We start from the raw sequence: 26,534 nt of genomic DNA on the forward strand, positions 1-26,534 counted from the left end.
CGGGTGAAGTGGAAGTTATCTTGTTGGTGGGTCCGCTGACTGTTGGTCGGCTGGGTTGTCGTCGGATCGTGAATGGTTGGCCCGACTGCCTGTCTCACCTAAGCGAGCGTCAGTGTTTGAATTACATTTGGATTGGTTTGGATTGTTTGGGGAAGAGACCAAACAGCGAGGTCATCGGTCTCATCGGATTAGGGAAGGATGGGGAAGGAAGTCGGCCGTGCCCTTTCAAAGGGCATTTGTATGGCTTCTAGCCGGTTTGGTGTTTTAAACTGCAGTTGTTTTACTCTTAAGGCCTTCAGCCTAGTTTAAAGAACTGTTTCACGTAAGTCTTTTGGCATTAAAAAAAATTCTGAATTTTTTAGTCTTCGGCCTTCAGCCGGTTTGAGTTTCAGTTGTTTGTTCTTAACGCCTTCAGCCTAAATTAAAAAACTGTTTCACGTAAGGACTTTGGTATTTAAAAAAATTAATGTTTTTTAGTTTTAAGTGTTCGGCCTTCAGCCGACTTGAATTTCACTTGTTTACTTCAGCCTAACTAATGAACTGTTTTAAGATAAGGCTTGTCTTTTAAATTTTTGATTATGCTTGCGTTTTAAGTTATTGGTCTTCAAGCTTTATAAATTAAAGTGGTTTTCAGCCGGTAATTAACTCCCAAAGATTAAGGCTGTGTATTTAAAAAAAATTTTGGGCTCTTGTAATGTTTGATCAAATAATAAAGTTCTAGTGTAACTGAGAGTCCCTTATTTTGATTATGCTTGCGTTTTAAGTTATTGGTCTTCAAGTTTTATAAATTAAAGTGGTTTTCAGCCGGTAATTAACTCCCAAAGATTAAGGCTGTGTATTTAAAAAAAATTTTGGGCTCTTGTAATGTTTGATCAAATAATAAAGTTCTAGTGTAACTGAGAGTCCCTTATTTTGACCCCTTTCTACAATTTATTCTATCTGTCCTGTCCTGAGGGTTAAGCAGGGCGTATCAATATGCATTTATTAAAAATAATAACGAAAGCATTTTATGGTGTCATCAAACTAAGTTGTACTCAAAGGTTTCGCTTGATACCTGTGTGACAGCTATAGTTGAAACTTGGATAAAATGTCCTAATCTTCACAAAAGCTCTGTGCAAAGGTATTTAAATTGCCAGTATTCCCAAACAGAAATCTAGATATCTGTTTATCATTCAAAGAACAGCTAGCGTTAAAATCTTTGCTACACTTGAAACCTTCACGTTTCCTATATATCTCTTTTGTTCCCTTCTACAATAACCTATGAAACCTTCCCTTAGGATTTCTATCTCTTGCTTAATAATAACAAATGAAATCTTCCCTTTGAAATTTATTCTCTTTCTCAATCTTCGCATACAAATTTAATTGCTGCTTATTAAAAGTGATTTTCTGATTATTTCAAAAATGGCTCTGAGCACTATGGGACTTAACTTCTGAGGTCATCAGTCCCCTAGAACTTAGAACTACTTAAACCTAACTAACCTAAGAACATCACACACATCCATGCCCGAGGCAGGATTCGAACCTGCGACCGTAGCGGTCGCGCGGTTCCAGACTGTAGCGCCTAGAACCGCTCGGCCACTCCGGCCGGCCTGATTATTTCGACGAAACATAGAATGTGTTGTCGTCGTGGCCCTCAGTCGTTATCTGCAATAACCCAAAACTGTTCCTTACCTCGTTTACTGTTACTGGATCACCATGTGACTGCTACATCGAACTGCGACATGAATATACTTACTCTGGTTTACTATACTCTATTAACTGCTAGTGGGCTGTCATAATAAGTGGCTGTATTTATTACCAAAGCTGGCTTTATTCTTTAATAGCAAAGCTGACGTTATTCTTTAATTAATTTGACTGAAGTTACGTAATTCATAGTTACACTTTTCTTGACAACAATAAAATTTTTGCAAAGTTTTACGTTGATGGTTTTGGGGCTGGATTATAATCAGTAATGCAATATTTCTGGCAAAAAATAATTATATTCAGAATGAAATGATTTTACAAACGTTCAAATGGGACTTACTTTTTACAATAATCTTACAACTGGCAATGCGCAAACATACCTTCAGTAGTCTTGAGTTTCTCAAAAAATTAATTCAATAATATTAGTTCCTCTTATGATACTAGTTAGCTAATGTGTCTGTATATCCGTCTGTAATCTCTTGGAGAGCATAGTTGGTGGCTGGCAGGCACACTGCTCCTCTCAACCTCTCGCTTCAGACCTGCTACCAACTCGCTTCGCATCTCGGTTACTACTGACTTCCTGCGAACGCTAAAGTGCGGTGTTTGCTGCCAACAACGCTTTGTGGTGCAGACAATCCCTTCTACCATTACAAAATGTATCAATGCGCGGTCTTTCCCACCCTTTTTAAAATTATATCAATGTGCGGTCTCTCTTGCCGACAATACTTTGGTGCAGACATTCCCTGCTAGCACAATTATTTCCAACATGACATTGTAATTCTGTCAGAGACAGCAAAGGACTTGGAAGAGCAGTTGAACGGAATGGACAGTATCTTGAAAGGAGGATATAAGATGAACATCAACAAAAGCAAAACGAGGATAATGGAATGTAGTCAAATTAAGTCGGGTGATGCTGAGGGAATTAGATTAGGAAATGAGACACTTAAAGTAGTAAAGGAGTTTTGCTATTTAGGGAGTAAAATAACCGATGATGGTCGAAGTAGAGAGGATATAAAATGTAGACTGGCAATGGCAAGGAAAGCGTTTCTCAAGAAGAGAAATTTGTTAACATCGAATATAGATTTAGGTGTCAGGAAGTCGTTTCTGAAAGTATTTGTATGGAGTGTAGCCATGTATGGAAGTGAGACATGGGCGATAACTAGTTTGGACAAGAAGAGAATAGAAGCTTTCGAAATGTGGTGCTACAGAAGAATGCTGAAGATAAGGTGGGTAGATCACGTAACTAATGAGGAGGTATTGAATAGGATTGGGGAGAAGAGAAGTTTGTGGCACAACTTGACTAGAAGAAGGGATCGGTTGGTAGGACATGTTCTGAGGCATCGAGGGATCACAAATTTAGCATTGGAGGGCAGCGTGGAGGGTAAAAATCGTAGAGGGAGACCAAGAGATCAATACACTAAGCAGATTCAGAAGGATGTAGGTTGCAGTAGGTACTGGGAGATGAAGAAGCTTGCACAGGATAGAGTAGCATGGAGAGCTGCATCAAACCAGTCTCAGGACTGAAGACCACAACAACAACAACAACTTAATCCTATTAATAAATCATAAACATGTTTCATAAATTGTGGTTTGACAATAAACAATAGAAATATACACGTCTTAACACTTGCCGGGTCAAATGGAGTGTATATCTGATATCCACACTAAACGAGGGGCGCAGAGGTGTTAGCAGATGCATTACGGGTCGTGCCCGTCGACGCTGGTGTGTTATATGCGTAGGCGACAAAACTCGCGCCCGTAATGAAGTCCGCGGCGCCGGCAGAACAAGCGCGGCCGCGACAGTGTTTCCGGTGTTGCGGACGGGGCTCGAACCTCGGCGCTGTCGGCTGACCGCAGGCCCCCCGGACTCGGGCTGCGGCCTGCGGTCGCCGCACTACGTCAGCCGCGCCGAATCCTAGATTTGCGGCCGCAGTCGCTCCGGCAGGCGGGGCCGCAGCCGCAGCCGCAGCGGCGCCACACCGCGCCGGCCTGGGCCGCCATCTGGCCGCCTCGTAACGCGCCGCCTCGCTGCTCCTAGCTTCTCCAGTGCCAGCTGGTCGATATTTTCCCACACCGAAGCAAGAAAAGGGTACCTTTCAGTTCATCATCCAAATTACATATAAGACAAAATGTTCAAACCTTCGCTATGCCGAAGCTTTGTTTGGATGTCATAGTGTTTTAATAGCTGTTGTTCTTCTGGAGGCGTATGTCAAAAAAAAAAAAAATGGTTCAGATGGCACTGACCACTATGGGACTTAACATCTGTGGTCATCAGTCCCCTAGAACTTAGAACTACTTAAACCTAACTAACCTAAGGACATCACACACATCCATGCCCGAGGCAGGATTCGAACCTGCGACCGTAGCAGTCTCGCGGTTCCGGACTGAGCGCCTAGAACCGCTAGACCACCGCGGCCGGCGAGGCGTATGTCCGTGCTTTCCTTCCCACTGGATACATCATTACGTAAAAAAATACGCCTATATGATAGTTAATTGTTGTATTATTTGCTTACCACGCCTCTCTTCCACAGTCGCATTTGGAAAAAAAAAATGAAATGAATAATAATCCTCATTCGCCCACACAAGTCAGGACATACACTACTGACCATTAAAATTGCTACACCAAGAAGAAATGCAGATGATAAACGGGTATTCATTGGACATATATATTATACGAGAATTGACATGTGATTACATTTTCACGCAATTTGGGTCCATAGATATTGAGAAATCAGTACCCAGAAAAATCACCTCTGGCCGTAATGACGGCCTTGATACGCCTGGGCATTGAGTCAAACAGAGCTTGGATGGCGTGTACAGGTACAGCTGCCCATGCAGCTTCAACACGATACCACAGTTCATCAAGAGTAGTGACTGGCGTAGTGCGACGAGCCAGTTTCTCTGCCACCATTGACCAGACGTTTGCAATTGGTGAGAGATCTGGAGAATGTGCTGGCCAGGGCAGCAGTCGAACATTTTCTTTATCCACAAAGGCCCGTACAGGACCTGCAAATTGCGGTCGGGCATTATCCTGCTGAAATGTAGGGTTTCACAGGGGTCGAATGAAGGGTAGAGCCACGGGTCGTAACACATCTGAAATGTAACGTCCACTGTCCAAAGTGCCGTCAGTGCGAACAAGAGGTGACAGAGACATGTAACCAATGGCACCCCATACCATCACGCCGGGTGATACGCCAGTATGGTGATGACGAATACACGCTTCCAATGTGCGTTCACTGCGATGTCGCCAAACACGGATGCGACCATCATGATGCTGTAAACAGAACCTGGAGTCATCCGAAAAAATGACGTTTTGCTATTCGTGAACCCAGGTTCGTCGTTGAGTACACCATCGCAGGCGCTCCTGTCTGCGATCCAGGTTCAAGGGTAACCTCAGCCATGGTCTCGGAGCTGATAGTCCATGCTGCTGCAAACGTCGTCGAACTGTTCGCGCAGATTGTTGTTGCAAACGTCCCCATCTATTGACTCAGGGATCGAGACGTGGCTGCCCGATCCGTTACAGCCTTGCGGATAAGACGCCTCTCATCTCGACTGCTAGTGATACGAGGCCGTTGGGATCCAGCACGGCGTTCCGTATTACCCTCCTGAACCCACCGATTCTATATTCTGCTAACAGTCATTGGATCTCGACCAACGCGAGCAGAAATGTCGCGATACGATAAACTGCAATAGCGAAAGGCTACAATCCGACCTTTATCAAAGTCGGAAACGTGATGGTACGTATTTCTCCTCCTTACACGAGGCATCACAACAACTTTTCACCAGGCTACGCCGTTCAACTGCTGTTTGTGCATGAGAAATCGGTTGGAAACTTTCCTCATGTCAGCACGATGTAGGTCTCGCCACCGGCGCCAACCTTGTGTGAATGCTCTGAAAAGCAAATAATTTGCATATCACAGCATCTTCTTCCTGTCGGTTAAATTTCGCGTCTGTAGCATGTCATCTTCGTGGTGTACCAATTTTAATGGCCAGTAGTGTATTACTCTGCTTCCTTCTTCTCAACGCTGCTTCCATTCCTTCCCAGTTCTGTATCCTGCGTAACAATAAACAACACCCATTTCGACAGTTTGAATTCATCTTCAAGCGTGCCTCAAGAATCCATGACTTGACCGCTCCCAATTTGCAGGCTGTTTACAGTTAATGCCGTTTCACATTCTCAACCTCCACCGATTACGGTCTTCCCACTCCATCCGTCTTTAGCGATTAATTTCCTTGGACGGTAGTCGATATTTTTTCTCTTCCTTCTTTCCCAAATTTTGATGCATATACGGGGTAAATCAGGCGCTCCTAAGTAGTTTCATGCAACCCCCATTGCGTCTGTATCAGGAACGGTATCGAGACGGGCGGCGGGCATGTAATCGGTATACGTTCCTTCTCAGAGTTTTGAGAAACTCTTAGCAAACCGAATCATAATGTAAAAAATACAAGTGACGATTGCCCTTGAATAACACCGTGCTTTTGGACTGAGATACACTTTACTTCTGTCCTAATTATCCAAGCGTCTCTTATCTTTCTTTCTTTGTGTAATTAGCGATGTAGTCATAGAGGTTTTGGATGTCTCTTAAGTTTACTCCGTTTATTTCGTAAATGGTTCTCAAACGTTGCCTTATAATGTTTCTTTCACCACCTGAAACAACGAAATTAACAGGAGAAATCAAAATGTAAATTGTGGAAGTATATAACCCAAAGAAAAGATTAATACATGACGCGCTACGTTAATCTGAGGAAGTAACTTCATAAACAAAATTTTTTTACATCTCTAAATTGTCTTCGTATATTTTACCAGTTATTCCGCGACACTTTGACAATTACCTTCACATTCCCTGAGTGAACTGTCCAACAACATTCTTCTTTCATGATGAGTTGCATAAAAGGACATCACTAGGGGCAGGTGAATCACCCTGTGAATAGACGCTTTCTACTATTGTTTTGTTGATAATTTTTTAGCTTTGTTTGTGATCTTCGTTCCTAATGGATATTTTCAGGTGGCTGGCGCCACTCGGTTTTGCAGGCGTAGCTGTCCGCTAGTGGCAGCAGCGGTGATTATCGATATGTAAATAACTGTTGCCTTGTCCTTGGGGCGACGTCGTTGTTTTACCGGGTCGTGTGAGTGTGCGAGTTCGGTTGGGGACTGAGGAGGAGCCAGGTCTGCGCAGTGCGGGAACACACCGGGACCGCTGGCAGCACGCATGGACTGCCGGATGGAAGGGCTGTGGTCACGAGGGTGCAGGACCTCGTCGTAACAGCAAGCTTTAAGATGAATGCATTTCAATCCAAGTAGAGAAACCTCCGCCACTGTGATATCTCGTGATTCTCTAGTGACTTGGGTTCGTTTTGCTGCTCGTAGTGTCGCCAACGAGAAGAGCAGCGAGTGGAGTGCTTGGGAAAGGCGGGTCTGATAAGCTTTCCTCGACTTCCTATTACTATTTACTGCGTTCACTTGTTACAATTTGTTAAGTTCAACCAGCGGTAATTTTTCTTGCCTGGTGGCCGCTAACGCCCCAGTTATCTGCCCTTGGGATTAGTGTATGTAATGGCAGTGTACATTTCCTCGCCTTGCCGCTGCTGTCCGGTAAGCCGTGTAGTTTTGACAGCTTTCTCGATTGTAGGCCGTTTGTGATTCTTCTACTCTGGTGGTAGTGATTCCTTTCCCGTTGTGGGCGCTCTAAACACAGTATTCTGGACGTAGTGCAGACAACCTGTTCCGGCTTTGGCGTATTGTTCCATCGTTGCATTTGGTTTATCGGACGTCAGGTAGCTTCAGCAAGATTATCATTAGTCATTCGATAGACTGCCACTAGTCTAAGTTACCATCTTGTGAAGTCAGTGCAACTAACTCTTGGCTGCCTATGTCATCGCTCGCGAAAGTTTTGGTTGACGGACCTTCTCAGAGGTCGATTCCTGGAGCACCGTCTGGATCAGTTGCTTGTTTTTTTAATTACCTTTTGCCATTGTATTTGCTGTTTTACAACAGGTTTCAATTTTTTATATTATTACCGTTCCTGGCGTGTAAGGTCATCAGCAGTGATTGTGGTTATTTGCCTTAAAATTCTATTTGGTATTTGTATTTTAGCAGTAACCCTTAAAACCTCATTTACTGTCATTCCTGGCGTCAGATGACTTCTGCTGTGTTTGTGGCGACTTACCTTAATATTTCAATACCTGTAAGTTGTAAATTGCAGCGAGTTCTTAAACAATTCTTAATTTATTGCCATTCTTGGCGTGTAAGGCCTTCAGCCGTGATTGTGGTCGCTTGCCTTAAAATTCTAATTTGGTGTTTGTATTTAGGCAGTAAGACTTTAAAACCGTATTTATTGCCATGCCTGGCGTCTGATGTCGTCTGCTGTGTCTGTGGTGACTTGCCTTCAATATTTCAGTACCTGTAATTTGTGAGTTGCAGTGAGTTTTAAACAATTCTTAAATTATTGCCATTCCTCGTGTGTAAGGCCTCCTGCCTAGATCACAGTGGCTTGCTTTTAAAACATTATCTGAAAACGCTGTTATTTACACAGCTGTTTATTCCTTTATTAATTACGTGTGGTATTTTTTATTTATATTTGAGTCTGGAATCACTGGTTTAAACTGTTTGTAACTGTAAGAGGCAACCAATAGTAACTGATTACGGCCCCGTCCGCAATCGTAAACGAATCCTGCCTTCCCTTGACTACCAGGTGGCCGGCCGATGTGGAGGAGCTGTTCTAGGCGCTTCAGTCGAGAACCACGCTGCTGCTACGGTCGCAGGTTCGAATCCTGCCTCGGGCATGGATGTGTGTGATGTCTTTAGGTTAGTTAGGTTTAAGCAGTTGTAAGTCTAGAGGACTGATGACCTCAGATGTTAAGTCCCATAGTGCTAACAGCCATTTCTTGATTACCAGTTCACAGTATGCCGGTGTCACGGCCCAAAAATGTCTAAGTGCCATACATAACACTGAGGCACGTTCTGGAACACGACGAGGACAGTGAAACACTTCTCAGTCACCTGGCACAGCCAAGTGAAGCGTTCCATTGTGCTCAGAATGTGCCTGTTAGTGTTATGTACGGCGATTAGACATTTTTGAGTCATAAAACTGGCACATTTCCAGCACTTTTGAAATGCTCCTTTCGTGCGTATCTCGGAGCTTTCGACGTGTCACGCGAAGTCACCGTCGCGACACCGGAAGCAGCTACTAGGGTAGCAGAGTACGTGTGGCGTGCACACGGGGGTTTTTTAGGTTAGAGGGACCCCCCCTTGGGCGAAACGATAAAATACCTGACGGCTTACCAGAGAGGACATTATCATCGTTGATAAAGAACGTCCGTCCTCAGAGACCAAAAACAGGAAAAGTTAACGTAATATTGGTAAACTGCAGGAGTATCCAGGGCAAGGTTCCTGAATTAGTATCTCTTATTGAAGGAAATAGTGCGCATATAGTATTAGGAACGGAAAGTTGGTTAAAACCGGAAGTGAACAGTAACGAAATCCTAGACACAGAATGGAATATATACCGCAAGGATAGGATAAACGCCAATGGTGGAGGAGTATTTATAGCAGTAAAGAATTCAATAATATCCAGTGAAGTTATTAGCGAATGCGAATGTGAAATAATCTGGGTTAAGCTAAGTATCAAAGGTGGGTCAGATATGACAGTCGGATGCTTCTATAGACCACCTGCATCAGCAACCGTAGTAGTTGAGCGCCTCAGAGAGAACTTGCAGAACGTCGTGAAGAAGTTTCGTGATCATACTATTGTAATAGGGGGAGACTTCAATCTACCAGGTATAGAATGGGATAGTCACACAATCAGAACTGGAGCCAGGGACAGAGACTCTTGTGACATTATCCTGACTGCCTTGTCCGAGAATTACTTCGAGCAGATAGTTAGAGAACCAACTCGTGAAGCTAACGTTTTAGACCTCATAGCAACAAATAGACCGGAACTTTTCGACTCCGTGAATGTAGAAGAGGGTATCAGTGATCATAAGTCAGTGGTTGCATCAATGACTACAAGTGTAATAAGAAATGCCAAGAAAGGAAGGAAAATATATTTTCTTAACAAGAGTGATAGGGCACAAATCGCAGAATATCTGAGTGACCACCATCAAACGTTCATTTCTGAGGAAGAGGATGTGGAACAAAAATGGAAAAAATTCAGAAACATCGTCCAGTACGCCTTAGATAAGTTCGTACCGACTAAGGTCCAAAGCGAGGGGAAAGATCCACCGTGGTATAACAATCATGTACGAAAGGTACTACGGAAACAAAGAAAGCTTCATCATAGGTTTAAGAGTAGTCGAATCATAGCTGATAAGGAAAACCTGAACGAAGCGAAAAAGAGCGTAAAGAGAGCAATGAGAGAAGCATTCAACGAATTCGAACATAAAACATTGGCAAACAATCTAAACAAGAACCCTAAAAAGTTTTGGTCATATGTAAAATCGGTAAGCGGATCTAAATCCCCTATTCAGTCACTCGTTGACCACGATGGCACCGAAACAGAGGACGACCGAAGAAAGGCAGAAATACTGAATTCAGTGTTCCGAAACTGTTTCACTGCGGAAAATCGTAACACGGTCCCTGACTTCAGCCGTCGCACGGACGCCAAAATGGAAAATATTGAAATAAACGATATCGGAATTGAAAAACAACTGCTATCACTTAGTAGCGGAAAAGCATCCGGACCAGACGAGATACCCTTAAGATTCTACAGTGATTATGCTAAAGAACTTGCCCCCTTTCTATCAGCAGTTTATCGTAGATCGCTGGAAGAACGTAAAGTACCTAGCGACTGGAAGAAAGCGCAGGTCGTTCCCATTTTCAAGAAGGGTCATAAATCAGATGCGAATAATTATAGGCCTATTTCGCTTACGACAATCTGTTGTAGAATAATGGAACATGTTTTGTGTTCTCGTATTATGACGTTCTTAGATAATACAAATCTCCTTCATCATAACCAACATGGATTCCGCAAACAGAGATCATGTGAAACTCAGCTCGCCCTATTTGCCCAAGAAATTCACAGTGCCGTAGACACTGGCGAGCAGATTGATGCCGTATTCCTGGACTTCAGGAAGGCATTTGATACGGTTCCGCACTTACGTTTAGTGAAAAAAATACGAGCTTACGGAATATCGGACCAGGTTTGTGATTGGATTCAGGATTTCCTAGAAGAAAGAACACAACATGTCATTCTTAACGGTTCAAAATCTGCAGATGTAGAGGTAATTTCGGGAGTACCGCAAGGAAGCGTGATAGGACCTTTATTGTTTACAATATACATAAACGACTTAGTTGACAACATCGGTAGCTCCGTGAGGCTATTTGCAGATGACACGGTTGTCTACAAGAAAGTAGCAACATCAGAAGACTCGTACGTACTCCAGGAAGACCTGCAGAGGATTAATGCATGGTGCGACAGCTGGCAGCTTTCCCTAAACGTAGATAAATGTAATATAATGCGCATACATAGGGGCAGAAATCCATTCCAGTACGATTATGCCATAGGTGGTAAATCATTGGAAGCGGTAACGACCGTAAAATACTTAGGAGTTACTATCCGGAGCGATCTGAAGTGGAATGATCACATAAAACAAATAGTGGGAAAAGCAGGCGCCAGGTTGAGATTCATAGGAAGAATTCTAAGAAAATGTGACTCATCGACGAAAGAAGTAGCTTACAAAACGCTTGTTCGTCCGATTCTTGAGTATTGCTCATCAGTATGGGACCCTTACCAGGTTGGATTAATAGAAGAGATAGACATGATCCAGCGAAAAGCAGCGCGATTCGTCATGGGGACATTTAGTCAGCGCGAGAGCGTTACGGAGATGCTGAACAAGCTCCAGTGGCGGACACTTCAAGAAAGGCGTTACGCAATACGGAGAGGTTTATTATCGAAATTACGAGAGAGCACATTCCGGGAAGAGATGGGCAACATATTACTACCGCCCACATATATCTCGCGTAATGATCACAACGAAAAGATCCGAGAAATTAGAGCAAATACGGAGACTTACAAGCAGTCGTTCTTCCCACGCACAATTCGCGAATCGAACAGGGAAGGGGGGAACAGATAGTGGTACAATAAGTACCCTCCGCCACACACCGTAAGGTGGCTCGCGGAGTATAGATGTAGATGTAGATGTAGGTAGCATGGACTCTCGTACTCTTCGGTATGTGCGGCGCGAAAGGCACATTATGCGGCGCACTTTTTCGAAACCCTATAATTTTCTCCCATTGTGAAACAAAAGTCTGAAATTTGGATCAAAGTTGCTTACGATCTTCCTCTGTAATGATGCGAAAGCCTGGCACCCTGCAATGTCACCCTCAGACATAGCGACGCTTAAAATATCAAGGACGGCACGAAAAAGGAGGGCTGAAAAAGCATAAACATCCTTTACAACTTATGGGTCACTCTCAAATTTTGTCGAATGGTTTTGAAGGTCCCTAATGGTTCCGCCCTGTATACCAGAACAAAAATTGCGGTTCATCTACACTTCAAAGCTCTCATATCCCGTTCAATCGGGCTGCAGGGCACAATGTTTTTACAGACGGATTGAATCGTTTTGGGGTGTCAGCACCATCAGAGGTTGTCAAGAGCGTCGTCCTCTGAAACATCGCAATGGAAGAGTCGTTTTTGATCGCGGAAGCTGTTTAAACGAACGCCCCAGCGAAAGTACACTGACGCTCTTTAGACCACCTCCTTTTCGTATCAATTCTGAGCGCCGGTGTGTCTGAAATGTTTTCCTCGGCCAACCATAGGGCGCTTGATTTCAATGCTGGGAATTGCGGTTCTGAAACCCATTGCAGAGGCGTCAAGAGAAGAAGTGAAATGTGACGACCTTCCCATAATGTTACGTCCACTGTAACATTGGCCAAAACTGAATTGAAGTATGGTGGCAATGTGCAATCATTAATCCATCTTAGACCTCATATGAACTTTTTTCGAATCTGTCGACACCTTCTTATGTAAAGGGTCTCCGAGACCGATAGTGATATCGCAGGAGCCTCGTTTTTGCGGCATTACAGGAGAAGACAGCAAGCAACCCTGAGCCAAATTTGAAGTGTATACTTTGCAATGAGGTTAGAAACACTGACCCTTCACTGGTGTTGTACAGTGTAGTTTTCTAGCGCTCTATAAAATGACTCTAAATAACAGTTCACAACCTCACTTTGACACTCGAGACAGGGTTGAACTTCAAAACTCCAAAGCCAATAAGTAAATGTCTTGTCGAATAAGTAAATGTCTTGTCGCTACCTGAATAGTGATGGCTGGGTGTTGTGTGCTGTCCTTAGGTTAGTTAGGTTTAAGTAGTTCTAAGTTCTAGGGGACTTATGACCACAGCAGTTGAGTCCCATAGTGCTCAGAGCCATTTTGAGCTACCTGAATACGTTCAAGGAAGATGCCGATATCCGACCACTGGACTGGAACAACTCACCGCTAACCTTTCAGGACACGCTTCCAGATGGAGACGCCTTCAGATGGCTACTAGCAGCCGCTCGCTGATAACCTCGATAACAAGGGACACAATTCAGAGTTAACAGGCAAATGCAGTTCGCACACCACTCTCAAATTTTCGCGGAAACAAATGAAATTTATTGGTATCAATTAATCCTAGGCATAGCGCCACTTTTATCCAACAACTCTTCTGGCTAACTATGGTCTCCATGTCTTGCTCTAAGGCATTTTTATTTTTACCGAACAAGTCCACACTCATTAATCTGCAAGACTGTTATATAAAAACAGGGAAGTGGTTAAGCGGAATTCAGCGCCCATGAGCGCTGTATATTTTCGAATACACTGCAGGCTTTCCGTAGCGAAAAATTAAATCCTTTGATCATAATTAATCACTAACTCCAAACTTACAAAATTATGACCACTTTGTAACACCATGTCCGGGCCAGGTCGCCCAAGAATTACACCTTACCCCCCCTCCCCTTCGCGCCTGCCCCACGACGGGTGACGACCGACTCCTTGTGTAGATTGCGCTCAAAACTGCTCCACGAGATAATTCAAATAATGAACAGAATGTAGGAATTCTCATTCACCATTTCATTCTCCAGCTCAATGCTCTTTTGCAAGGTGCTAACTCCTGCGAGCACTCTTTGTACACTGTGATCAAAAGTATCCGGACATCTGGCTGAAAATGACTTACAAGTTCGTGGCGCCCACCATCGGTAATGCTGGAATTCCATATGGTGTTGGCCCACCCTTAGCCTTGATGACAGCTTCCACTCTCGCACCCATTCGTTGAGTAGGGTGCTGGAAGGTTTCTTGGGGAATGGCAGCCCATTCTTCACGAAGTGCTGCACTGAGGAGAGGTATCGATGTCGGTCGGTGAGGCCTGGCACGAGGTCGGCGTTCCAAAACATTCCAATCATGTTCCATAGGATTCAGGTCAGTCAATTACAGAGATGTTATTGACGTGTAACCACTCCGCCGCAGGCCGTGTATTACAAACAGGTGCTCGATCGTGTTGAAAGATGACAGATTGCTCTTCAACTGTGGGAAGCAAGAAGATGCTTAAAACATAAATGGAGGCCTTTACTGTGATAGTGCCACGTAAAACAACAAGTGGTGCAGGGCCCCTCCATGAAAAACACGACCAAACCATAACACCACCGCCTCCGAATTTTACTGTTGGCACTACACACGCTGGAAAATGACGTTCACCGGGTATTCGCCATACCCACACCCTGCCATCGCATCGCCACATTGTGTACCTTGATTTTTCACTCCACGCAAAGTTTTTACACAGTTAAATTACACCAAGCGAGGCGTCGTTTCGCATTTAACGGTGTGATGCGTGGCTTATGAGCAGCCGCTCGACCATGAAATCCAAGTTTTCTCACCTCCCGCTTATAGTCATAGTACATGCAGTGGATCCTGATGCAGTTTGGAGTTCCTGTGTGCTGGTCTGGACAGATGTCTGCCTGTTACGCATTAAAGTCTCTGTCTCTGTTGGCGGTCTCTGTCAGTCAACAGACGAAGTCAGCCTGTACGCTTGTCCCTTGACGTTTCCACTTCACTATCACATTGTAAACATTGGACCTCGTGATGTTTAGGAGTGTAGAAATCTCGCGTACAGACGTATGACACAAGCGACACCCAATCACCTGACCACGTTCAAAGTAGGTGGCAGCACAATGCACCTAATATGAAAAACGTATGTTTTGGGGGTATCCGGATACTTTTGATCACATAGTGTAGTTTTCATGCGACGGTAGAAAGTACCGACCGTCACTGGGGAATCACTAGACCTAGAAATGTTCAATAGGGCACCTACTGGGTTACACAAAAGTGCAGGTTTTGAAGAAGGATCCAAGTAAATTTTACAAGTCAGATCAGACTGTGGACGTACTTCCCGTCAGCACAATCCGAGTCGAGCGTAACATTGCAACGAACTCCTATCAGTTTATCACCACACTCCAGGGAGACCTGGTTCCCCTCCCTCAGCACACCTGACCCGAATCCAACACAACTCCCGATGTGGTCCTTGCCTCTCCCAACCTCCTTGGGCACATCACTGCAGATGTCGTTGACCTCACTGGCAGTGACCATGCTGCTGTTCTCCTCACTGTCTCTAGTGGTCGCCATCCCCTCAACACTCCTCGCCCCGACATCCCTCCTAAACTTCCCATGATTACTCCCGTGCCAACTGGGATGCCTACTGGGAATCCATTCACACCCAGGTTGACGGCCACGACCTTACCCTCCAGTCTCCTGATTACATCTCTCGCACTGCTGCCTACCTGCACCAGACCTTGTTTGACGCCATCGCCACCCATATCCCCACCAAAGCCATCCACCCTCAACACCCCGCCCTGCCTCCACAGGCCGTCCTTCTCCTTCGAGAGTCCTGCCGCCTCTACCGCTCTTTTCTCTGCACTCGTAACCGGGTCACACTTACCCGCCACTGGCAATTAAAACGGCACATCCGCAACCTGCTTATTGCGAAGAAAGACAATGCCTGGCGCTTGACATGTACACAACTCAACACCACACTCCCCACAAACTCTTCCAAGTATTGGTCTGCTTTCCACTGCCTTACTGGAAACCGCCCCACCCCCCAGTACCCCTCCTCCTTGATGACCGTCCCTTTCCTGATAACCTCAGTAAGGCCAACTACTTTGCCTCTCACCTCTCCAATGTTTTTTCCATCTCAGATGATCCCCCCTTTGATTATTCCCTCTTCCCTGACGTCATGGACCGTACGAATACCTCTGTTCCTCCCCTTGCTCCTAGTTTCCAGTACTTGGGCTACACACCACCATCTGAACTTAACATTCCCATCACATCAGCCTCACACTCTGCACTAAACGCAACACTGCTCCCAGCCACGACTCCATTACCTACTGCCACCTCAAACACTGCCCTCCCTCCTTCCTTTCAGTCCTTGCCACCCTCTACAATGTCATCCTTGCCACTGGCTTCTACCCCGACCTGTGGAAAACCTCACGTATCCTGATGTTCTCCAAACCCAGCAAGCCTCCATCTGATGCCTCTTCCTATTGTCCTATCTGTCTGACATCGGTGTTCAGCAAGCTCTTGGAATCCATCCTTACCTGGCGCATCCATCCCCACCTCCACCAAAACCACCTCCTTCCCGACACCCAATATGGCTTTCAACCTTCCTTCTCTGATGATGACCAACTCCTCCCCCTCACTCATCTCCTCTCCCTCCAGCTTAACTCCCGTCGCTCCACCATTTTTGTCTCCGTCGACCTTGAAAATACCTACGGCCATGTCTGGCATCCCGGTCTCCTGTTTGAACTCCAAACATACACCCTTCCTGTCAACTACATCCATCTGATGGCCTCCTTCCTCTCCCACCACCCCTCATATATTACCATCCATAATGCCAATTCCCACACCTTCTACTCCTCTGCAGGTGTGCCCCAGGGCTCTCTCCTCTCTCCTCTACCTCCTGTACACGGCAGATATGCCCCAACCCCCCCCCCCTCCAGTACATCTCTTGCATTATGCCAATGACACCACATTCCTCGCCCTCGCTCCTACCCTCCGACGGTCCCAATGCCTTCTCCAGAATCACCTTGACCTTTTTGCCGCATGGTGGCTCCTGAAAATCAATCCTTCCAACACCCAGGCAATCATCGTAGGTCGTACCACTCGCCCCTCCCAGCTCCTGGATTTCTCTCTTACTGTCTGCGCCCGTCCTGTCCGCCTCACCCCCACCCTCACCTGCCTTGGCCTCACCACTGACTGTCACCTCACCTGGATCCCTCATCTCCGCTCCATCCAATCCAAAGCCCACAACCACCTCCGATTCCTCAAACTCCTCTCTGGCCGCACATGGGGGTTGCACCCCTCTACCATCCTCCACACGTACAAATCCTTAATCCGTCCCATCCTCTGCTAGTCCCGCCTGTATATCTGTCCCCACCCCAAATTCTATAAGTCCCTCCATATCCTTGAGCGTCATGCACTCCGCCCCGCCTTCCATATACACCTCCCATCCCCCATGCGGCTCCTCTATGACCTCATTTCTTTCCTCCATCTGCTCCTATTCCTCAAACATATCCACATACTCTACATCTCCCGCCACCTTGATCCCCCTTACCCCCTGGTTGCTCCTCTCCTCTCCCATTCCCACCCCCTGCCACATCTTCACTGTTGTGTCCCTCCTACCCTCCATCTCTACACCCTTCATCTCCTTTCCCAAGGTGGCTTCCATCAACACCCCCTCCTGGATGATGCCCTCTCTCCCTCCATTTATCCCTCCTATCAGCTCTGATCCTCACCTCCCCTCCTTTCCTCTGTCCTTTTCCTGGGCTCCCTCTCCCCCCTTCCATCCTCTTTTTTCCCCGCCTACCTTCTCTCTGCCCCCCTTTTCTCCCCCGAGTCCTTTTGCATTTTCATCCTCTGCCTTTTCCCATTGCCTCTCGCATCTGCCCTGCCCCTCCCGCCCCCCTTATGAGTCCTCTACCTCTTTCAGTCCCCCACTTTCGTTTTCCCTCTCCACCCTCCTTGTTTTCTCCTTCATCTGTCCAGGACCCCCCCCCCCTCCCCCATCTGCCCTTGGCTATGGTGTGTCATTTTTGTGCCGACATTTACTGCAGTGTTTACAGTGAGTGTTCAGTGTTGTGTGTCTTTTCAAGAGTGTTGCAAACGGAAATCATAATGTCGCTGGGTGTGATTTTTATTTCTCTTGTGAACAGAAACCAGACTGTCGCCATGTTTCTTAAATTGTCTGTCTACTATTTTACCTGTCTGCTTCCTGTGTATTTTATTAGCATTGCCAACCCTTTGTTTTATGTTTTAACTTTCCACAATTTTCCGCCGTTTTACACTTTAAGTCACCGTTTTATCGCCTGTTTTTATTGTTTCTTATGTTCTTCTTGTGTTTTAAATAGTCTGTAGGCTGCAGAGCACCGTACTAAGCTGCTGTCAGCCCGCCCCCGTAGGGGGGAATCGAAAATCAATAAAGAAAAAGAAAAGGTCAGCCGGCAGTCTGACATCGCGTTGTGTCTCAGGACATATCGTCTCAGACAGCGTATTGACTTCGTGTTTCTATTCTAGTGGACGTGGTTGTCTTGTTTGGTCCGTTACTCTGTTGTCTGTTCTTGTTGTGTCGTAAGATCCTCCGTTGGTCGTGTCCGTCGTCTCCCGTCGTTGGTCGTGTCCGTCGTCTCCCATCGTTGGTCGTGTCCGTCCTCACGTTGTGTTGTTGTTCGCGGGCCGCTCCGCGGGTCCCGCCGCGTTTCCGTCACACCTACCCCGCGACTGTTCCCGTCGCCATTACAACACGGAGATTCTTTACTACAACTAAATTCCACAGTCCCAGTAGCATAGCTTTTACAATAATTCTGATGGACTGTGCATGCTTAGAATCTAATTTCAACAGTCTCCAATAGGAAAGGTTTTTACAATAACAATTCTGATTGACTGTGAGCTATATAGATATATACACACTTGAAAACTGTTCTGACTTGGTTGGCTAGTGGCAGGTGAAAAACTTACAAGCTATTCTATTTACAAGACACACATGGTGCATAGATATATATGTATTTGCAGGCTACACATAGATTGCTTATGAACAAATAAATCAATTTTTTTCCTTTTGCTTTATTTTAAATTTTTCTTTCTTTCACAAGCATGCTGTGCATATCTAAATATAAATTTTGTTTTTTTTTATTTTTATCCTTTCTTTTCCACACATTTCTCTCTATACATGTGTACATAGTACACAGAAATATTTACACGACACACGCACACTGAAACGTCCCCTTAGAAAAATTATACATGACAGTGCTTAAACTGACACACAATATTTATATCGCAACGCAATCTGACTTTTAAAAATCCCTATAATGGCCCTGACTAACATTAACCTATACCTTTCACAAATCACTTACCTCACCAAAAATCTTCGTTACTTGAACTACTGCAATACAGCGAGCGCCACTACTGCCAGCTAAAGAAAAGATTCAAACTACTGAAGGCACTAATTACTGATAGGCATAGTTAGCAAATGAAAGATTTTGATAGAGAACAAACAATGTATTTACCTTAATAGTGTTCAAAAGTCATAATATATATAGCAGTTCATGATATCCAGTATTACAAATTTCAAAACTCCGCCATCTCTCTGCTCACATCTGCCACTGCTGGCGGCTCACCTCCAACTGCGCAACGCTACGCGCTGTTAACATCCAGCTGCCCAACACTACAATGGCAGACAACAATGCAAACTAGCCACAGACTGCACACAGCACAGCCAGTGATTTTCATACAGAGCGCTACGTAACGTTGCCAATAAGAAAACATAAACAGCCTACTTACATAGCCCCCATGCTCCCCACAAAAAATTTTACAAATTGTTTTGGGCAGTGGCCAATAATGATTTGATAAAATTTTTCATAATTACAATAACAAAGATATCAAATGCACACACTTATTGATACAATGTTGGTCAAAAGCTAAAATTTTCTCACAGTCCATAAAGACAGTCCTGATCGTTTATCACAGAAAAACAGCAGTGTTTTTCTCAAAGTCTGAGCAGTAAAAGAAAATACACACGGAAGTAGTGGATTTCCATGCAGTCTTGAAGAATTACTATTGTCCTTCCAACGGAAAGACAGTGCTGACTCTTGACATGCAGACAGGTAATGGTCCACAACAGAGCAAACCCACAGCAGAGACAGTCGAAGTTTTGAAGAATATTGGTAGGTAGGTCATCACAGAGCAAACCCATTGTAGTCCTTGTAGAGTAAATGGTATTGGTGGGCCACCAGAGGTGCAGACCCACTGCAGTCCTTGTAGAAATAATGGTATTAGTGGGTCATCAAAGATGCGGACCCACTGTAGTCCTTGTAGAGATGGCCAGCAGCCATCTGCTGCGACTGTGCAGGTGCACAATCACCATCGAAGAGTCTTGCAGAGAAGATAGCAAGTCCATAAACCACCACTTGTGCACGCACAAAGTTTTTGGAATTGTGCTTAGAAGTCTTACAGACAATATAGCAAGTCCATAAACCACCACTTGTGCACGCACAAAGTTTTTGGAATTGTCCTTAGAAGTCTTGCAGACAATATAGCAAGTCCATAAACCACCACTTGTACACTCGCGAAGTTTTTGGAATTGTCCTTAGAACCAGCAATGCTGTTATCCAGTCCCTTGCTGAATTAGTAACACACGTGCAAACACTACAGTCCCAACTTCTCACATATTGTGCATTACTATGACCAACAGAAATGTGTGCAGTGAAATGAATGCTTACAAGTTACTTAATTTGACGAACTGGTGTCAATTACAATATTATAACATGAGAATACAATAACAAAGGTACAAAATACATCATTAAAGAACATAACAATACAGATAACATTTGTGGTAATACAGGCTTTACAAAACAATAGAAATAAACATATACATTAGTGTTACAGGAATTATGACATAAGTAAATACATAAAAGATCAGAATAACTTTTAAAACATCAACTTCACACATGAGCATTAAAATAAAACAGAATAAATAATGTGTAAACATCTTTACAAAGTAAATAACGTAGTATTAGAAAAATTCTACAACATAGCTCTCATCAGCTAAACACATAAAGACAGGAAAAACACAAATACACAAGGGTACACAAAGATATAGAGGGATGACACAAAAGGGAAAGGACAGGGTTTGTTTTACTGCAGTATTTTGCATGGAGATCTCCCTTCGTTCATCATTATTCCCAAAAAGTCCTATCTAGGCCTGCTTTCTGTATTCTGTTCACATCCTCTGTCAAAAAATAGTTTTTCTCCACTGTACACTACCTTTTTTTTGCCAAACCATTTTCTTATAGCTCCTCAATGCATTTCTTATAATTCATCATAGTTAGTTTCTTATATAGTCTACCCCCTCTTAAGCTAACTTAAGCCTACTGAGCTCAGATATATGTATACCAATGGACGAGGCAATGCAGCAGCACATAACAAATTAACACAAACAGTAAGGACAAAAAAATACAAATTGGTAAAGTAAGCAACAATATTACAACTAATATAAGGCAATGAGCAGCAAACAAGAAAAATGAATCAGTAGTAAACTGGCTTAGCAGAGTAACACAGTCAAATTCAGTAACACTATGCCTGGCAAACAGCAGCAGCAAATGAAATAACTTATACTTAACATGACATAGCTCAAGCAGAAAAAAATATTACACTAAAGACAATAATGCAGACAAGGGAAATGTATATTCACATCTTAAAGTCTATGTAATTAAAGTGGTGCACCACAAGAAGTTATTCTACCAAAAAAATACCAAGTAGTTGAAAAGAAAATTCTGTATGCATTTCCTGAGAAGGGAAATGTCTTTTTATGCTCCTTCGTTTTTTTGAATAGATCATAAATTTACAATTGACTGGATCTGTAGGCATAAAATAACTATATTAGTACATCTATTAAATTTTATTTTAACCAATGCTGCGGTGCAGCTAGAAACTAGATATTAAACGAAATGAGCAAATATGTACAAAGGAAGGCATGAAACATCATTCATTAGCCATATGGCATTTCATATGGTATTAAAAAAAATCTCTCAACTAGAAAGACAGTAGTCATAATCAGGTGCATAGACATAAAATATTTCTCGTCATTTCGGAAGACATTTCAGTAAATATAATAAATTAAGAGCCACAGTGTTATCATATGTTTTCAAGTTTGAGCGTTTCGTATTTGCGATGCTTTCTACAAAGGAATGTCAATAGCGAGGATAATGGCCTCCCTTTTTTTTTTCTACCTGTGCCTCTGAAATACGTAATTCTTGTATTACCTGTGTCAGCTGATCTTGTACTTCCCGGATTTCTCTTTGGTGTTGCGTATTTATTTGATTCTGATTTTGTTTGAATTTCCTAATTTGTTCGCACTCTTCTGTGTCATTAAAGGCTACCGGTTTTGTGTCATTCAGATTACCATCTACCTTCGTAGATAAATTATTTAGCTGATCCGAAAGTTCAACTACTTTCTCTGATAATGAACTAATTTCCTCCATGTGTCTTTCTGAACCAATTTTCATAGTATCTACTGTGTCCTTTAAGTTTTCTTGAGTTTTTGCAAGTTGCGTAACTGAATCGGTAGATGCAACTGAGTCAATTTTAGCTTGCAAAGTCTCATGATTTTCCTGAACAATAGTTTGCAGTTCTTTTATGGCTGCTTCGTGATTCTGTAATGCATTTTCATGCCACAAAAAAATAGGTTGGAAATGCTCACAAATTTGTGTTTTTACGTCATTACAGACTTTTTGACATTTCGATTCAATGTTATGTAACTCAATAGTTAAATCTTCACGTGTTTGTTCAAGTGTGGTGTGAAGATTTTGTTCCATTGTGTCTAACTGTTGCTGTGTTTGTCTCTAATTTTGTTCCACTGTGTCTAACTTTTGAAGCTTTTGTCCCATTTGTTGCATTAATTGTAATAACAATGCACTGGTGTCTGAAACATGTTCCTCAGTGCTTTTCGGCAGTGAATTTGCACCGGCAACATTCATATTTTGACAAGCGGAAAATGTGTCTTGACTAATTTGAGAAAACAGTGAGAACCCAAAACCTGAATCTACAGTATTTGCAATATTGTGTTCTGTCATTCCCGATTCCTGAGGCGAGCTGTTGCCGACCGATCGATCGATAATGCTTCCCTGTTCACTACCTGTTTCACTGTCTACACCATTATTTGACGCCCGCTCCATTTCCCTATGCACAGTTACCAAATTACTACTTTGAATATTTGTTAATTCATTACATGGTGGCGTTAACAAACTGCTTTCGTTTTCACTGTTATTTCTCAGTTTACTTTGGAGCCTAGTATTACATTTTTCACACGCCATTATTGTCACAATATTTCACAAGACAACACAGAAAAACACAATTTGAAGAGCAACAATAAGAGAACACATTAACATAGCACTGAAAATAATATCTCGTTAATTGCAAGCGCAGCTGCGAAATACTTGGTGCAAATCTACATGCATGCCACAACTGTTTTACTGTACAACAATGAAAGGCTGCAACTACAAAGGAGATTCTCTCTACAATTATGTGCTAGCAACAAACAATAGCTACACTAATTACACAAAGTACAAGAAAAAAATCAGAAGATTCCAGTGAGGTATCCTGGCAGGGTCGCCATATGAAATGTCCCCTTAGAAAAATTATACATGACTGTGCTTAAACTGACACACAATATTTTTAGCGCAACGCAATCTGACTTTAAAAAATCCTTATAATGGCCCTGACTAACGTTAACCTATACCTTTCACAAATCACTTACCTCACCAAAAATCTTCGTTACTCGAACTACTGCAATACAGCGAGCGCCACTACTGCCAGCTAAATAAAAGATTCAAACTACTGAAGGCACTAACTACTGATAGGCATAGTTAGCAAATGAAAGATATTAATAGAGAACAAACAATGTATTTACCTTAATAGTGTTCAAAAGTCATAATATATATAGCAGTTCATGATATCCACTATTACAAATTTCAAAACTCCGCCATCTCTCTCCTCACATCCGCCATTGCTGGCGGCTCACCTCTAACTGCGCAACGCTACGCGCTGTTAACATCCAGCTGCCCAACACTACAATGGCAGACAACAATGCAAACTAGCCACAGACTGCACACAGCACAGCCAGTGATTTTCATGCAGAGCGCTACGTAACGTTGCCAATAAGAAAACATAAACAGCCTACTTACAACACGCACACACACACACACGCACACACACACACACACACACACACACACACACACAAAATTACTTTCACTAAGATAAAAGGGTCGTACTACTACTCTGCAGACACTTTCTCTCTCTCTCTCTTTCTCTCTCTCTCTCTCTCTCTCTCTCTCTCTCTCACTCAGAGTCCCCCACCCATTCTGTCACTACAAGGGAGTAGCGTGAGTACGGGAGAGTTTCAATCCCATCGTCACAAATGACCCTTTTATCGTCGTGAGGCGACAGACCGATTTTAGACTGCAGCATAGTGTACACCTCGTGTCCTCTCGATCAAATACCTCTGGGTGGCACCTTCGAATGTGCGATATGCATACCTTTTTGAGCGTAGACGTACAATCCCCACTATCGGCAATCCATTCACTTCGTCCTTCATAAGACCGATAACCTTCTTTTCTGTGGAATAATACCATTAGGATTATTGGCTGCGTAGGAGAATTCATTAGCACCTCATTACTTCATATGGATTTCAATTCTTTACATAGATGAAGCTTTCTGTATCCATATAAAGTAATTTAGGATCTGCAAAATGAATTTTCATGAACTTATGGTGAAAGCGGTACATGTGGAGTTTGGACAGGTCTAGTATGCACATCCCCACATAAACAGGTTTCGTAAACTCTACTGCAGTCTTCGCCATCTCCACAGCAACAAAGTTCTTATTGAATGTGGTGAGCCATATAAAATTTGGTCTGGCAATGCATTTTATTAGCCAGCCGCGGTGGCCGTGCGGTTCTGGTGCTGCAGTCCGGAACTGCGGGACTGCTACGGTCGCAGGTTCGAATCCTGCCTCGGGCATGGGTGTAGTTCTAAGTTCTAGGAGACTTATGACCTAAGATGTTGAGTCCCATAGTGCTCAGAGCCAATTGAACCATTTTGAACCATTTTATTATGCCATAACGCCCATCCCATTCGGTTCTAATGAAAATTTCGGGTCGTTCCCTCAAATTATCCATTGTTTTATCGAAAACTGAATTATTCATTAATTTATAAAAATCTTTCTCAAAGTCACATGTCAAGGAAGCTCTCTGTCTCCTATTCTAATCAATATGCTCTTTCAACTGGGTGACTGCTCCCATTTCATCTTCATCTACATCCTCTTCCATTTCCATAATATTGTCCTCAAGTACATCGCCCTTGTATAAACCCTCTATATACTCCTTCCACCTTTCTGCTTTCCCTTCTTTGCTTAGAACTGGGTTGCCATCTGAGCTCTTGCTATTCATACAAGTGGTTCTCTTCTCTCCAAAGGTCTCTTTAATTTTCCTGTAGGCAGTATCTATCTTACCCCTAGTGAGACAAGCCTCTACATCCTTACATTTGTCCTCTAGCCATCCCTGCTTAGCCATTTTGCACTTCCTGTCGATTTCATTTTTGAGACGTTTGTATTCCTTTTTGCCTGCTTCATTTACTGCATTTTTATAATTTCTCCTTTCATCAATTAAATTCAATATTTCTTCTGTTACCCAAGGATTTCTATTAGCCCGCGTCTTTTTACCTACTTGATCGTCTGCTGCCTTCACCACTTCATCCCTCAGAGCTACCCATTCTTCTTCTACTGTATTTCTTTCCCCCATTCCTGTCAATTGTTCCCTAATGCTCTCCCTGAAACTCTCTACAACCTCTGGTTCTTTCAGTTTATCCAGGTCCCATCTCCTTAAATTCCCACCTTTTTGCAGTTTCTTCAGTTTCAATCTGCAGTTCATAACCAATAGATTGTGGTCAGAATCTACATCTGCCCCAGGAAATGTCTTACAATTTAAAACCTGGTTCCTAAATCTCTGTCTTACCATTATACACTCCTGGAAATTGAAATAAGAACACCGTGAATTCATTGTCCCAGGAAGGGGAAACTTTATTGACACATTCCTGGGGTCAGATACATCACATGATCACACTGACAGAACCACAGGCACATAGACACAGGCAACAGAGCATGCACAATGTCGGCACTAGTACAGTGTATATCCACCTTTCGCAGCAATGCAGGCTGCTATTCTCCCATGGAGACGATCGTAGAGATGCTGGATGTAGTCCTGTGGAACGGCTTGCCATGCCATTTCCACCTGGCGCCTCAGTTGGACCAGCGTTCGTGCTGGACGTGCAGACCGCGTGAGACGACGCTTCATCCAGTCCCAAACATGCTCAATGGGGGACAGATCCGGAGATCTTGCTGGCCAGGGTAGTTGACTTACACCTTCTAGAGCACGTTGGGTGGCACGGGATACATGCGGACGTGCATTGTCCTGTTGGAACAGCAAGTTCCCTTGCCGGTCTAGGAATGGTAGAACGATGGGTTCGATGACGGTTTGGATGTACCGTGCACTATTCAGTGTCCCCTCGACGATCACCAGTGGTGTACGGCCAGTGTAGGAGATCGCTCCCCACTCCATGATGCCGGGTGTTGGCCCTGTGTGCCTCGGTCGTATGCAGTCCTGATTGTGGCGCTCACCTGCACGGCGCCAAAAACGCATACGACCAACATTGGCACCAAGGCAGAAGCGACTCTCATCGCTGAAGACGACACGTCTCCATTCGTCCCTCCATTCATGCCTGTCGCGACACCACTGGAGGCGGGCTGCACGATGTTGGGGCGTGAGCGGAAGACGGCCTAAC

Source organism: Schistocerca cancellata, chromosome 1 (genome assembly GCF_023864275.1).
Source record: "Schistocerca cancellata isolate TAMUIC-IGC-003103 chromosome 1, iqSchCanc2.1, whole genome shotgun sequence".
NCBI classification, from domain to species: domain Eukaryota; kingdom Metazoa; phylum Arthropoda; class Insecta; order Orthoptera; family Acrididae; genus Schistocerca; species Schistocerca cancellata.